Raw genomic sequence first — 12,853 nt, 5'->3', positions numbered from 1 at the left:
AAACTACAAAATTAAATATAATATCGTACTTGGAAACTCAACACATACAAAATCTAGTAAAAAAACGATTTGCTTTAGTAATGCAGTTGCAATAAAAACATAGCGAACAATGAGAACTTGTATACCTAACAAAAAAAAGCAGAAAACCTAGAAAAATTTAAAGTAAAAAAATAAAAAATTATAAAACGCCAATCCAATATAAAAGTTTCATAGTAGTTTTTTTTTGTGTGTGTGTGTGTGTTTGTTTTGGGTTTTTTTTGCAACTATAATAAGCAGGGTACTATCAAGAATGCATTAATCAAATACAGTCCTGGAAACTATCTTTCTGTTTTTTATCTTTGTTTTTTTTTTTTTTCGTAAAGAAAAAATGTGAACGTTTGAGGAATTAAGTTTGTGTTAGATATGGAAGGGGCTGGGAGGTTAGAATTCCCTCCCTGCCTAAATGAACTTCATGTGCAGCATGTGGCCAGGTGTTGATTGACTAATTGATTATCAGTTAACACTGGCCACATGCCTTTAAAAAGGAGCTGAAAAGCCAGCCCTTTGTTTACCACCTGAAAGCCTCATGACTGCGTGTAAATCCAGGGCGAGTGAACCAAAACCGACCACCGCCGTGGGTGTAACCGGAATCCTTGGCATTCCGCAAAGGGATTTATTCTGGGGATTTTAATCCATGTATTCAGAATGTGTTAGGGAGAATTTTCCTGGAGTGGGACCTCCCTTAGGTCGGTGTTTGGCCAACTTTTATTGTGTCAGCTGTTTTGCCTTTTTTTGTATTTTATTATTTTCAGGTACAGTTGGATGTACATCCTCCCGCACTAGTGTTTCCATTGCTGGTACCCAGGGCCAGATTTAAGGTGGGGCCAACGGGACATTTGTCCAGAGCCTCCCATGACAAACATACAATGCATTTTTTTTTTTTTTTTAATTAATCAATAAAAGCAGTATTGTTTATTCACATGTCGTCTCAAAGACTGACGAGACGAGAGACAGGAATTCAAGGTCTAAAATAAATAACCTAATGTTTAATTTAAAACACAAACAGTAACACGGTGCAGTAACGAAATTCCACTCACTCTCTATCTCCACTGTCTGCCGCAAACACACCCCCTCAACACATACACATGGACGATGACTAGTAAAATGTGACCTTCCAAAAAGCATTTTTAAACGAATGCTGCAGAACGGGGAAGTTGTTGGTTGCTGTACTCTCCATCAAAAGGGTCTATTTTTTGCTTTGTGTATAAATTACTTTCATCAAAGAAAAGTGCATTGACAGATTCAGGAATTGATGATTGGAAACACACTGCTATCAGAGTTCGGGAATATGAATACTCGTCAGAACATACTCTATTTGCTTATGTGGTGTACAAGGCGACAGGAGGCTGGGAAAATTGACGCCTTGCTGGAAATTCAGCTCAAGCAGGAGCAGCAAAACATGCTAAAACATGTTGTTCATGTAATCAAATTCCTTGCTCAACACGGCCTGCCATTTCGTGGGGATAACGAAACTCTAGCCTCACCACATAATGGAAATTTTTTTTGGAATTTTGGTGCTCATTTCACAGTTTGATCCGTTCCTGTCAGACCATCTTGCCAGGTTTGGAAGTTCAGGAAGTAGAACATCGTTGTATCTTTTGTCCAGTATATGTGAAGAGCTAATTGGCCTGATGGGGAATAAAGTAAAATCTGCAGTTATTCAATAGATTAATGAGGAAAAGTATTTCTCTATCAGTGCTCACAGCACACCTGATCAATCTCACGTAGATCAGATCACCTTCATTAAGCGCTATATAGATGTGACTGGGGCTCCTGTTGAACGATTTCTGAGTTTCCTTCCTATAACTAATCAGTCAAGTGAGAATCTCACTGATGTCATCTTGAACTACTGTCAAGAAAATGGAATCGACATTTTCAAACTGCAGAGGCCAATCGTATGATAACGCAGCAAATATGTCTGGAAAATATAAAAGTGTTCAAGCCCGGCTAATAGAAATAAACGCTGTTTACATTCCATGTGCTGGACATTATTTAAATTTGGTTGGAAACAAGGCAGCTGAATGCTGTGTGGATGCCATATCTTTCTTTGGTATTCTAATAGGATACTCATTGTCCTGTTGGAAGATGAATCTTCTCCCAAGTTCCAGGTCTCTTGTAGACTTCAGCAGGTCTTCCTCCAGGATTTCTCTGTACTTTGCTGCATCCATTTTGCCCTCTGTCTTTACAAGCTATCCAGGCCCTGATGCAGAGAAGCATCCCCACGCCACCACCATGCTTCACGGTAGGGATGGTGTTCTCAGGATGATGTGTGGTGTTAGGCTTGCGCCAAACATATTGCTTAGCGTTGAGGCCAAAATCTCTATTTTGGTCTCATCAGACCATAGAATCTTCTTCTACTTGGTCTCAGAGTCTCCCATATGCCTTCCGGCAAACTCGAATCGCGATTTGATGTGAGTTTTTTTCAACAATGGCTTTCGTTTTGCCACTCTCCCATAAAGGCCAGTTTTGTGAAGCACCCGGGCTATTGTGGCCGTATGCACAGTGTTTCTCAGCTCAGCCGTGGAAGACTGTAACTCCTTTAGAGTCGCCTTAGGCCTCTTGGTGGCCTCTCTGATTAGTGCCCTTATCGCCCTGTTACTTAGTTTTTGAGGATGGCCTGTTCTAGACAGATTCACAGTTGTGCCATATTCTCTCCATTTATTAATAATGGACTTTACTGTGCTCCGTGAGATAGTCAATGCCTTGGAAATGTTCTTATATCCTACCCCTGATTGATGCTTTTGAAGAACTTTGTTCCGGATTTGCTTTGCATCTTCCTTCGACTTCATGATGTAGTTTTTGTTAGGAAATATACTAACCAACTGTGGGACCTCCCAGAGACAGGTGTATTTAACCTGAAATCATGTGAAACACTTTAATTGCACACAGGTGGACTCCATTCAACTAATTATGTGACTTCTAAAGACAATTGGTTGCACCAGAGCTTATTTAGGTGTGTCATAGCAAAGGGGGTGAATACTTCTGCAATCCAATTATTTTCTGTTTTATATTTGTAGTTAATTTAAAACAATTTGTAGGTTTTATTTTTCACTTTGATATTACTGCCTTTTTTTGTGTTGATCAGTGGCAAAAACTGCTAGTTGATTCCATGTTGTAACACAATACAATGTGGGGAAAAGTCCAAGGGGGGTGGATACTTTTGAGAGCTACTATATCTATAACAATGGGACAAACATGTGCTAACCTGGCTGCCAACTTATTGACAATGTTACAGCCTTGGTTCCTAAATGAGACCATTTCTCATAGGGACCTTTTAGATCCTAAGTATACCATTAGGCAATTTGATCCAAAGTTATCTTGCTGCAGAGACCCAAGACATTGTTTCATCAGCATAGCTTGCCATGGCCCCAGACTGACACTTTATTGAAGCAAGGGTTTGTCAGGATGTTAACAGAGACAGTGACTTAAGAAGGTTAGAATAACATTGTTAACCTTTGTTTGCACAGTCTTGGCAGGTCACCACAAAAAACAGTTGTGCACACCTATTGGATTTCATTTTAATACCCCAGCTATTATCACAAGACAATCCATCATCAAGAACTGGGAAAGCATTGATTTAAACCCTTAGCTGGAGTACATTGTGATACATGTGTTCCAACCTTAGCAATGCAAAATCTTCAGGCAGAATTTGCGGCAAAACTGAGGTTGATGCCATGTGCGATTCTTTTAACCAGCCATTGTGTTTTGCACACTAGAGGGCGCTATATGTCTAGAAACTGGGAATTTGTGAATTATAACTGAAATGCATCTGTTTACAATCTTGTTACAATGGAAGACAATCTATAGTAGGCCATAGTGGTTAGAAAACTAGTTAGAAATCAATTTAGAACGTGTTCTAAATCAAATCTCTACACGTTCTAATTTGATACACAGGAATAAACCAAAACCAACAAAGTGGACCACACTTTCAATGCAGTAGCTGTGCTATGTTGCAAACTATTCATGGAGAACAAAATATTTTTGATGGAATTATGTCTAGGACGGGTTCACTACAAGAACAAAATATAGACTGTATTATACATAATAATAATAATAATAATAATAATAATAATTCCCATACGAATAAGGGTTTGCTGGTTTAGGTACACAGCATGCAGTCATTTGAATAACAATAATTATATCTCTTTAATATATAGGTGGTCTTTTGCTAGAAAAACGAAGTTTGCTAGAAATTAAAAATGAAGGCCGTCAGGCAAAGTGGAGATGAATGTTTAAAGAGATTGGTACTATGGTATGTATATATATATATATATATATATATATATATATATATATATATATATATATATATAGTACTTAGTATTTCTATTAACTGAATTTTATTGACATCGATCCAAGGGAATTCGTCCGTTCCTTATTATTGAAATTACGGTGCAATGATACAGTTGTTAGTAATGATTACAATAACAGTATCAGCAGTATCCTTTACTAGAATATTGTACTTAATTTAAATATTTAGAACAGATAGTAATTCACGAGTTAATCTGTGTACATTTATTTATGTCACAGAACTGTATAAATGTATTATTTATGTATTTGCTCTGTGCCAGATATACTGCCTTTATACGGTATAATCTGACAGCAGCCAAATACAACACTGAATGTTCTGGTTTGAACATATAAATACCTCTTGCTTTTTTTTTTTGTACTACACATTTTCATCTGATGATATGATGTGACCGGACTGAAGCCAAAAATAAATAACTTTCAATAAAACTGATAATTATAATACTACATATATATTTGAAATCCTCACAGCTGCACCATTGTTTAGGACTTAGTCTCCCAAAACATTCAATGGTAGACAACAGCGACCCCTGCTGTTAATTTTCGTTTTCTTCTGCCAAGAATAATGAAATACTGTTGATTAAAAGTGTTTTTAGGCCATTCAGAATTGCTGCTGTGCGACAGTCATTACAGGCAGTATGCTGTAATCTGCAGCGCAGGGGTAAGAGCATGTGGACCCCACTGTAGTATTGGTGTAATCAAGGGGGAGTGATTAGCATATTGCTAGAACACCCAGACATTGTGGATATTCCTTTACAGACTGTGTGAAAACCCATTGAACTTATATACACGTTCTGTTAGCCAGAGTTCAAGTTATGCCAGCTCTGTCTGCAAGCACAAACATCAGATGGCTTTTTCTAGAAGCTTTATGACCAGAAGCTTTATATATGAACTCCAGTGCAATAAGGAATCTCCCTTGGAATTTTCAATCCAAAATATGTATAGAGTGTGGTGTTGAGTAGTTTTTTGTTTTTGTTTTGTTTTTTAATTATGTCCTGAATCCTCTAATTCTAGGTGATGCAAAACTTTCGACCATAGTTGATATTTGTAATCTAAAAAGTATGCACATTGATGACCACCTGCAGTGCAATGTTTTTTAAAACAGATAGAACATCCGAGGTCCTATAGTAAGTGGCTCTGCAGCAGCAGTTGTGATGCATAGTTCAGCTCCCAGTCTCTGTAAGTCGCTTTGGATAAAAGTGTCTGCTAAATAACTTTTGTTCGCCGAAGGGCTGGAGAGTGGTACACAAATGAGTGTCTGCAGGTAACAGTGAAACATGGTGGAGGTTCTTTGCAAGTTTGGGGCTGCATTTCTGCAAATGGAGTTGGGGATTTGGTCAGAATTAATGGTCTCCACAATGCTGAGAAGTACTGGCAGATACTTATCCATCATGCAATACCATCAGGGAGTCATCTGATTGGCCCCAAATTTATTCTGCAGCATGGCAATGACCCCAAACATACAGCGAAAGTCATTAAGAATTATCTTCAATGTAAAGAAGAACAAGGAGTCCTGGAAGTGATGGTATGGCCCCCACAGAGCCCTGATCTCAACATCATCAAGTCTGTCTGGGATTACATGAAAAGAGAGAAGCAACTGATGCTGCCTAAATCCACAGAAGAACTGTGGTTAGTTGTCCAAGATGTTTGGGCCAACCTACCTGCTGATTTATTTGTATCTAATGGCAACTCTTTTGAAATGAATACAAAGCAGATATCCTCTTGAAACAGAGTGCTTGCTGTTTTAATTTGGTATTGCTGAATGGATGTCATCAGCTGAAAGATAAAGTAACAGAGATGAGTTAAAGTCTTTGAAAAACGAATTGGGAGTGTGTGGGTGGGATGACACAATTCTATAGGAAAGTCAGTTGAGTATGCCATGCATGGTCAGGAGGTGAGGAGACCAGCTCCCCCGGTAGCAGTTTCGCTGCTGGATAGTGGGTAGTGGGAGCTCCGGAAGACGGAGCTGCCAGCCATGAAGAAGCGGGGGGTGAAGGACCTCCCATCATGGGCACCTTGCACTCCCTCTTCCAGGACTTTGAGACTGAGGGGGGAGGTGGCTGCTGGGGTCAAGTGTGCTTTGCACAAAGGGGGGGGGGGGGGGGGTGGGAAAGCCCCCCACATAACAAATTATTAGTTTCTTTTAGTGTTCGTGATTATTTTTGTTTACCCTTTTGTTTTCTGTACTCTGTGAGCAAGTGTTTGTTTGATTAAATATTTTATTTTTGTATTATTTAAACAAAGGGCGCAGCGTCTTTTTTTTTCCTTCAGTACCTTGATTGTGTGTTGCTTCCTGTATCTGATCTGATGTCACCACTCAAGGCCAGCCTGTCACATGCACCAATTTTTATTTTTGTTTAACTCAGCATTATCTCAAGAACACGTTTTACAGACATAGCAACAAAGCACAAAGGTCTAAGGACAGTTTGTCATTATTATATTACAGGTTTTACTGCATAACCTTACTCCATGAAATGTACATTTGCTTTCAAGAAAATAAGGTGTACTGCAGCGACCATATGAGCAAATTTCCCCAGCAGTATTGAAAAGTTTCTCATCTGGGACAGATGTAGGGGGAGGGCAGAGATATACCTGTGCTGTTTTTGCCAATAATGGTAAGTGATACCTATTTGCCTTCCACCGTTGAACTGGATCCTCTTCGTGAAATGAGAGGATCAAGATAAAAGGTGTTCACCTCCGTCTCGACAGCATTTGTAGCTATGTGTGTACTTTCCCTGTAGCAAAATAATTCATCCCAAGCATTCCATATCACAGTATAGTGTCTTTCATGATACGGGCCTCTTAGTGAGGTTGATAGTGGTCGTGCCTGGGTTATGCTTCTCATGATACAGACCTCCTAATGAAGTTGATATTGGTCCTGTCTGGGTCATGTCTCTCATTATATGGGCCTCTTAGTGAGGTTGATAGTAGTCGTGCCTGGGCCATGTCTCTCATGATACGGGCCTCTTAGTGAAGTTGATATTGGTCCTGCCTGGGTCATGCCTCTCATTATACAGGCCTCTTACGGAAGTTGACATTGGTCCTGCCTGGGCCATGTCTCTCATGATACGGGCCTCTTAGTGAAGTTGATATTGGTCCTTGCCTGGGTCATGTCTCTCATGATACGGGCCTCTTACTGAAGCTGATATTGGTCCTGCCTGGGTCATGCCTCTCATGATACGGGCCTCTTACTGAAGTTGATATTGGTCCTGCCTGGGCCATGTCTCTCATGATACAGGCCTCTTAGTAAAGTTGATATTGGTCCTGCCTGGGTCATGCCTCTCATGATACGGGCCTCTTACTGAAGTTGATATTGGTCCTGCCTGGGCCATGTCTCTCATGATACAGGCCTCTTAGTAAAGTTGATATTGGTCCTGCCTGGGTCATGCCTCTCATGATACAGGATTCTTACTGAGGTTGATATTGGTTGTGCCTGGGCCATGCCTCTCATGATACGGGCCTCTTACTGAAGCTGATATTGGTCCTGCCTGGGTCATGCCTCTCATGATATGGGCCTCTTACTGAAGTTGATATTGGTCCTGCCTGGGCCATGTCTCTCATGATACAGGCCTCTTAGTAAAGTTGATATTGGTCCTGCCTGGGCCATGTTTCTCATTATATGGATGGGATTTGTCAAGAGAAAGGCAATAAAGGCTGCTAAAGAAACTCCTGCCAAATTTTGAAAAACGGAAGGAAAGGTTTCTTAGAAGAATCAAAAAGACGGTAACAAGGGAATCTATTCCTAAGGAAATGATCATCAACTGGGACCAAACAGGTTTATTTATTTATTTATTTTGAGTTTTACTTTTGAAAGTGTTACTAGAACCTTGTTCATTTTCAGAGAAAGGCAATAAAGGCTGCTAAAGAAACTCCTGCCAAATTTTGAAAAACGGAAGGAAAGGTTTCTTAGAAGAATCAAAAAGACGGTAACAAGGGAATCTATTCCTAAGGAAATGATCATCAACTGGGACCAAACAGGTTTATTTATTTATTTATTTTGAGTTTTACTTTTGAAAGTGTTACTAGAACCTTGTTCACTGTATGTCCTGTGATTGCTCATTTTCAGTATACATGAGACAACAATTTCAGGACAAAGCCTATAGGTCACACTGGTGTATAAGTCGCTCCGCCCTTTTTAGGACCCCCTAAAAACAGCTAGAAAATTGACATACACAGTTACATACAAGGTTTTTACAGTATGAAAAAAAAGCATTTTGATCCCTTTTATTGCATGTTGTAGTACTGTTTCCTCTGTAAAGTACGGACATTATCCTGGAGCACAGCGCTTCTTCGTAGCATTAATACAGTACAGTATGTGTAGAGTTAGAGTAGGTTACAGTACTACTGCTTCTAAATACAGTATGATAGTACAGTATGTTATATCATGTTGTCAAATACAGAAACAGTACTGTACTAGATTCTGAAAAATACTGTATTTGTTTATTAAATGTTTTATACAGTGCTTATTATGGTAGAGTACAGTACTGTACTTCGGATTTGGTCAAAATTTTGAACATGCTTTTGACACATGTACTAAATGTTCTAAATTTAGGAATTTTTTTGTAGGTATTACGATGGTTCCAGTTAGTGAGGGGACCATGGAGGTGGAGGGATCAAAACAAGTTCCAGTTACAGGGCTGTAGGACAAGAGTAAAATGACTCTCCTTGCTGTCACTAATTCTGCAGATATGTTGTCTCCCCAGATCATTTATGCTGGGAAGACAGAGCAAGTCAACCCCAAAGCATTTTTTCCTGAAGGGTGGTATATTTGGCATAGCCCAGAGGAGACTATTTGGACGCGGTTATTGTTCAATATATTGAAGCAGTCCGCCAGAAGCTTGGCTTGCCAAACACCCAGAAAGCTCTAGCAATATTTTATGTTTTTGCAGCTCGGAGAACTGAGCTTTCCTGAAGAAACTTTCTGAGAACAATATATGTCAGGTATTTATTCCTGGAAATTGCACAAGTGAACTCCATCCTCTGGATGTCTCTGGGAATGCTGCCATTAAACAGAAATGAAAGCCCAATTCACAAAGTGGTACAGTGAGTTTGTGTGATGCATTGAGAAAGAACATTCCTTTTGCAAATGTATGCCCAGTCCTGCGCACTTCCGCTGTCTGTCCTCTGAATGCTAAATGGCTTATCAACACTTTGCTAAAATTTCAGGAGGTGACCGCAGAAATTACCATAGGCTTTGTGAAAACCGGCATTATGGATGCTTGTTCACTTGAGCAATAAAAAAACAACACAAAAAACCTACAGTAATAGTAACACTGCATTAGACTGCTGATGCTACTGAAATGTTAATTTTTCTAAATCAGTTAGAGCTGACATTGACTGTTTTGTTTTTTTAAGCACTTTCTTTATTCTCATTAAAATAAAAAGACCAATACATTATGTACAGACTTTCATTTTCAGTTCAAACTACTATTTGTTAGAGATTTTAATACACCAACTACTAATGAACTATGTTATTCAGTTGAATTTTTATGTTGAAAATAATTTGTCATGCTTAAAATAATCCAAGCAATTGAGTAGTCTAAGACATGTTTTCCTGCTGTTATTAACTGTTGTACATACAGCCTGTTTAAACACGTCATGTGTTTATCTTTCTGTGTGCAGTGACTATTTTATTACAGTACGGTTGTACTATATACTAGTAAAGTGCAGTGTGTTCCATTTTTCTTTTTGGATTAAATTGCAGTACTGCTATTTACAAAGACATTGTGCAAGCTAATGACAGATCTGAAACAATAAACACTTGCATTACTGTACAACACTAGATTTTTAAACATAGACATTTTTTATTTTTATTTTTTTAATCTACAGGTCCAAACCGCAAGCATTTCTTGCTGTGCAAATGTACCTGGAAGGTCATTAGCGAAATTAAGTTGCTGCAAAATTATTTTGTTTTTACAGTACTAATTGTATTTAATTCTACAATATTCTAGTGAATCACTATAATATATCTATATAACAAACAAAATTTTCCTACTGTAGGGGCTCCTGCTGGCATCTCTGGTTGGTTTATATCAGTCACTGGACCGTTTGTTACAGCAGTCTGTCGCTGACTTGAACCATCAACCTTTACAACTTCCAGACCAGGTGATAGATGACAACTAAAAAATGTAAACAAAGTATTACATACATACATACATGGATAAATACCTAAAATATTAAAAGAACCAAACCTCAAATCCAAGGTACATACTGTTTAATTAAATTTCTAAACAAAAGCTTGCTTTAGACTAAAAACACTAGAATTATTTTTGAAACTTTAGATATGCATTGTTCGATTATTTAGATTTGTAATTAACCCATTGTATTAGTGTACAATGTATCATTTGAGCTAGCAGGATCAACCTTAGCTTCCAAAATGCCCAGTGTTGTTTCAGTTTGCTGGATGAGAAGGGATATACTCGCTAGTTTCTGGAAACAATGAGCACAAAATAATAAATGTAGGCCTATATTTAATAAAAATAAAAATAAAAAAAACAATAAAGACAAGACATGCACTGGCTTATTGATATTACTGTATTGTCACGAATTACATCAGGGTGTCAATAGCTCAATAATACATACAAAAATACAAATGCATTATTTACAAGTGTCCATTACGCAGCTAATCTGATTCAGTGGAACTCAAGCAAAAGTTTAACCAGGGCTTTTTAGACTGAATCTTCCGCCCCCCTGAGTAGTGTTATATTTTTGTATATAACTACAAGTGTCCCAGTAGTTGGTACGTTACAGCAATCTATTGAATCTGACTGGCATGATACAGACTGCAATACTCTACTCCAGTCTCTCGCTGCACAGTACAGTAGTATGTGAAACCATGTAGCAGATCACATATATTTGATACTGTTAACGTATACAATAAAAACGTCTTATTATATTAAAGTATGTTATACACACCTCTAAACAAACTGTTGAAAAAACTATTTAGAAACCGCACCGTATGCACAGTGAACTGATTTAGGAATGCTACAATCCTCTTCTGTTATATGGCAGGAACCTGTTTCTTTTTGTTTTGTTTTTTTTTTTATTTTAATAAATAATTCAAACAATAAATACAAACTGTAAAACAAATATAAAACTGCAGTACCAATAGACATCATTTAGCTAGCAACTTTAATTCTGAAATGTACAAACCTTTGTCAGATCTACTCGAGATCCTGCAATTGTTCTCCCATCTTGGTCCATGTCTGTTTGTATGTGAACAACAAAACGACATTTAAGAGCAACACGAGCAAAGTATTAATTCTGAGTTTTCTTAGTTGGTGCTAGGCACAGTATTGTTTCAATGTTTAATTGGCTTAAGGCATACAAAAATAAAAAAATACATAAATAACTATGAATATTGTGTACTTTGTGTGAGAGAAAAGCAAGTTTTCCCCATCCCCCAAGGAAAACGACATTATTCGTGTGGCATTGCCATACTATCCGAATTATGTTAATATGTGAATAGAAAGTGCTTGTTTTACACTTTTGGGAACCTGCTTAATTGCGTTTAAAACAAATAAAATGAGTAGGCCGGGCCCAGAAACAGAAAGACTTCCTGTTATTTTGAAATCTCCCTGCTCCTGGTTTTTATCTACTCCTCCCTTATGGGCATCCTTTTTTGTGTTTTATATATCGCTATATATATATATATATATATATATATATATATATATATATATACACACAAACACACACACACTAGGTGGCATTAAATGTATCGAATACGTTCCTTTATGATCATGTTAGGATTACTGTTACATTTAATTGAATGAATCTATTTGGCAGACATATTTTCTAATATGGAAAGTTAATTTTATCAATCATTTTACTACTTATAATTTAATTTGATGTTAAAGCCTCAAATACAGCTTTAGTGCATTCTATCTAAAGTTTATCCTAAACAAATTATCCACATTTTTCTGTAATGTGGTTTAACAGTGGGTGCTTTCATTCAAAGAAAATGCAAGGGGCTGTTTCCAGCAGAATCCAAAGACATTTAAAGTGATTGTTGATAAGAAAACAATTCCATAAATGTTTCACGTCATGCACATCCATTCATTATATAGCTTCCAATGTGTCAGTTTGAAATGTATTTTTATTTATTATATCTACTACTAAACTATTTGAAGAAATCTCTTGTATGCTTTTTGTTCAGCCAGTCTTTCACTTTCAGGGCTATTTCACCTGGAGAGTGAAATTGTCTCCACCCCTCAGCAACTCCCATCTTTCCTGTCAGTACCAACCAGTTCCTCTAGACACTGTTACACTTTGCAGCCAGCAAGATGCTTGTTCCAGAGACACAGTTTATGGGAAATACCACAAGAAGTGCAAGGGTTTCCTGGGAGGCACGACAAGTTAACTGATAACATATTGGAAAATACAGGTTTGTAATACCAATTTCTTTCAAAACTGCACGTTTAATTGAAGCCTATCAGGTAAGATAAATGTGTTTTTTGTTTTGCTACAACCACTTTAGCATTGCCGGACAGAATTTGCCAATATA

General features: G+C 37.8%; 1 protein-coding gene across 1 annotated transcript in view; it reads left to right on the top strand.

Moving 5' to 3' along the window:
• The first annotated feature begins 12,294 nt into the window (after window positions 1-12,294).
• LOC121319667 (PARP1 binding protein) overlaps window positions 12,295-12,853 on the top strand; it is a 47,235-nt gene continuing 46,676 nt past the window's right edge. Inside the window, exon 1 of the mRNA XM_041257328.1 lies at window positions 12,295-12,733. The gene's annotated coding sequence lies outside the window, so the exon portion shown is untranslated. The remainder of the gene's footprint in view (window positions 12,734-12,853) is intronic.

This window comes from Polyodon spathula, chromosome 8 (assembly GCF_017654505.1).
Source record: "Polyodon spathula isolate WHYD16114869_AA chromosome 8, ASM1765450v1, whole genome shotgun sequence".
NCBI lineage: Eukaryota > Metazoa > Chordata > Actinopteri > Acipenseriformes > Polyodontidae > Polyodon > Polyodon spathula.
The sequence above is the reverse complement of the archived record's forward strand: the minus strand, read 5'-3'. Positions and strand labels throughout refer to the sequence as shown.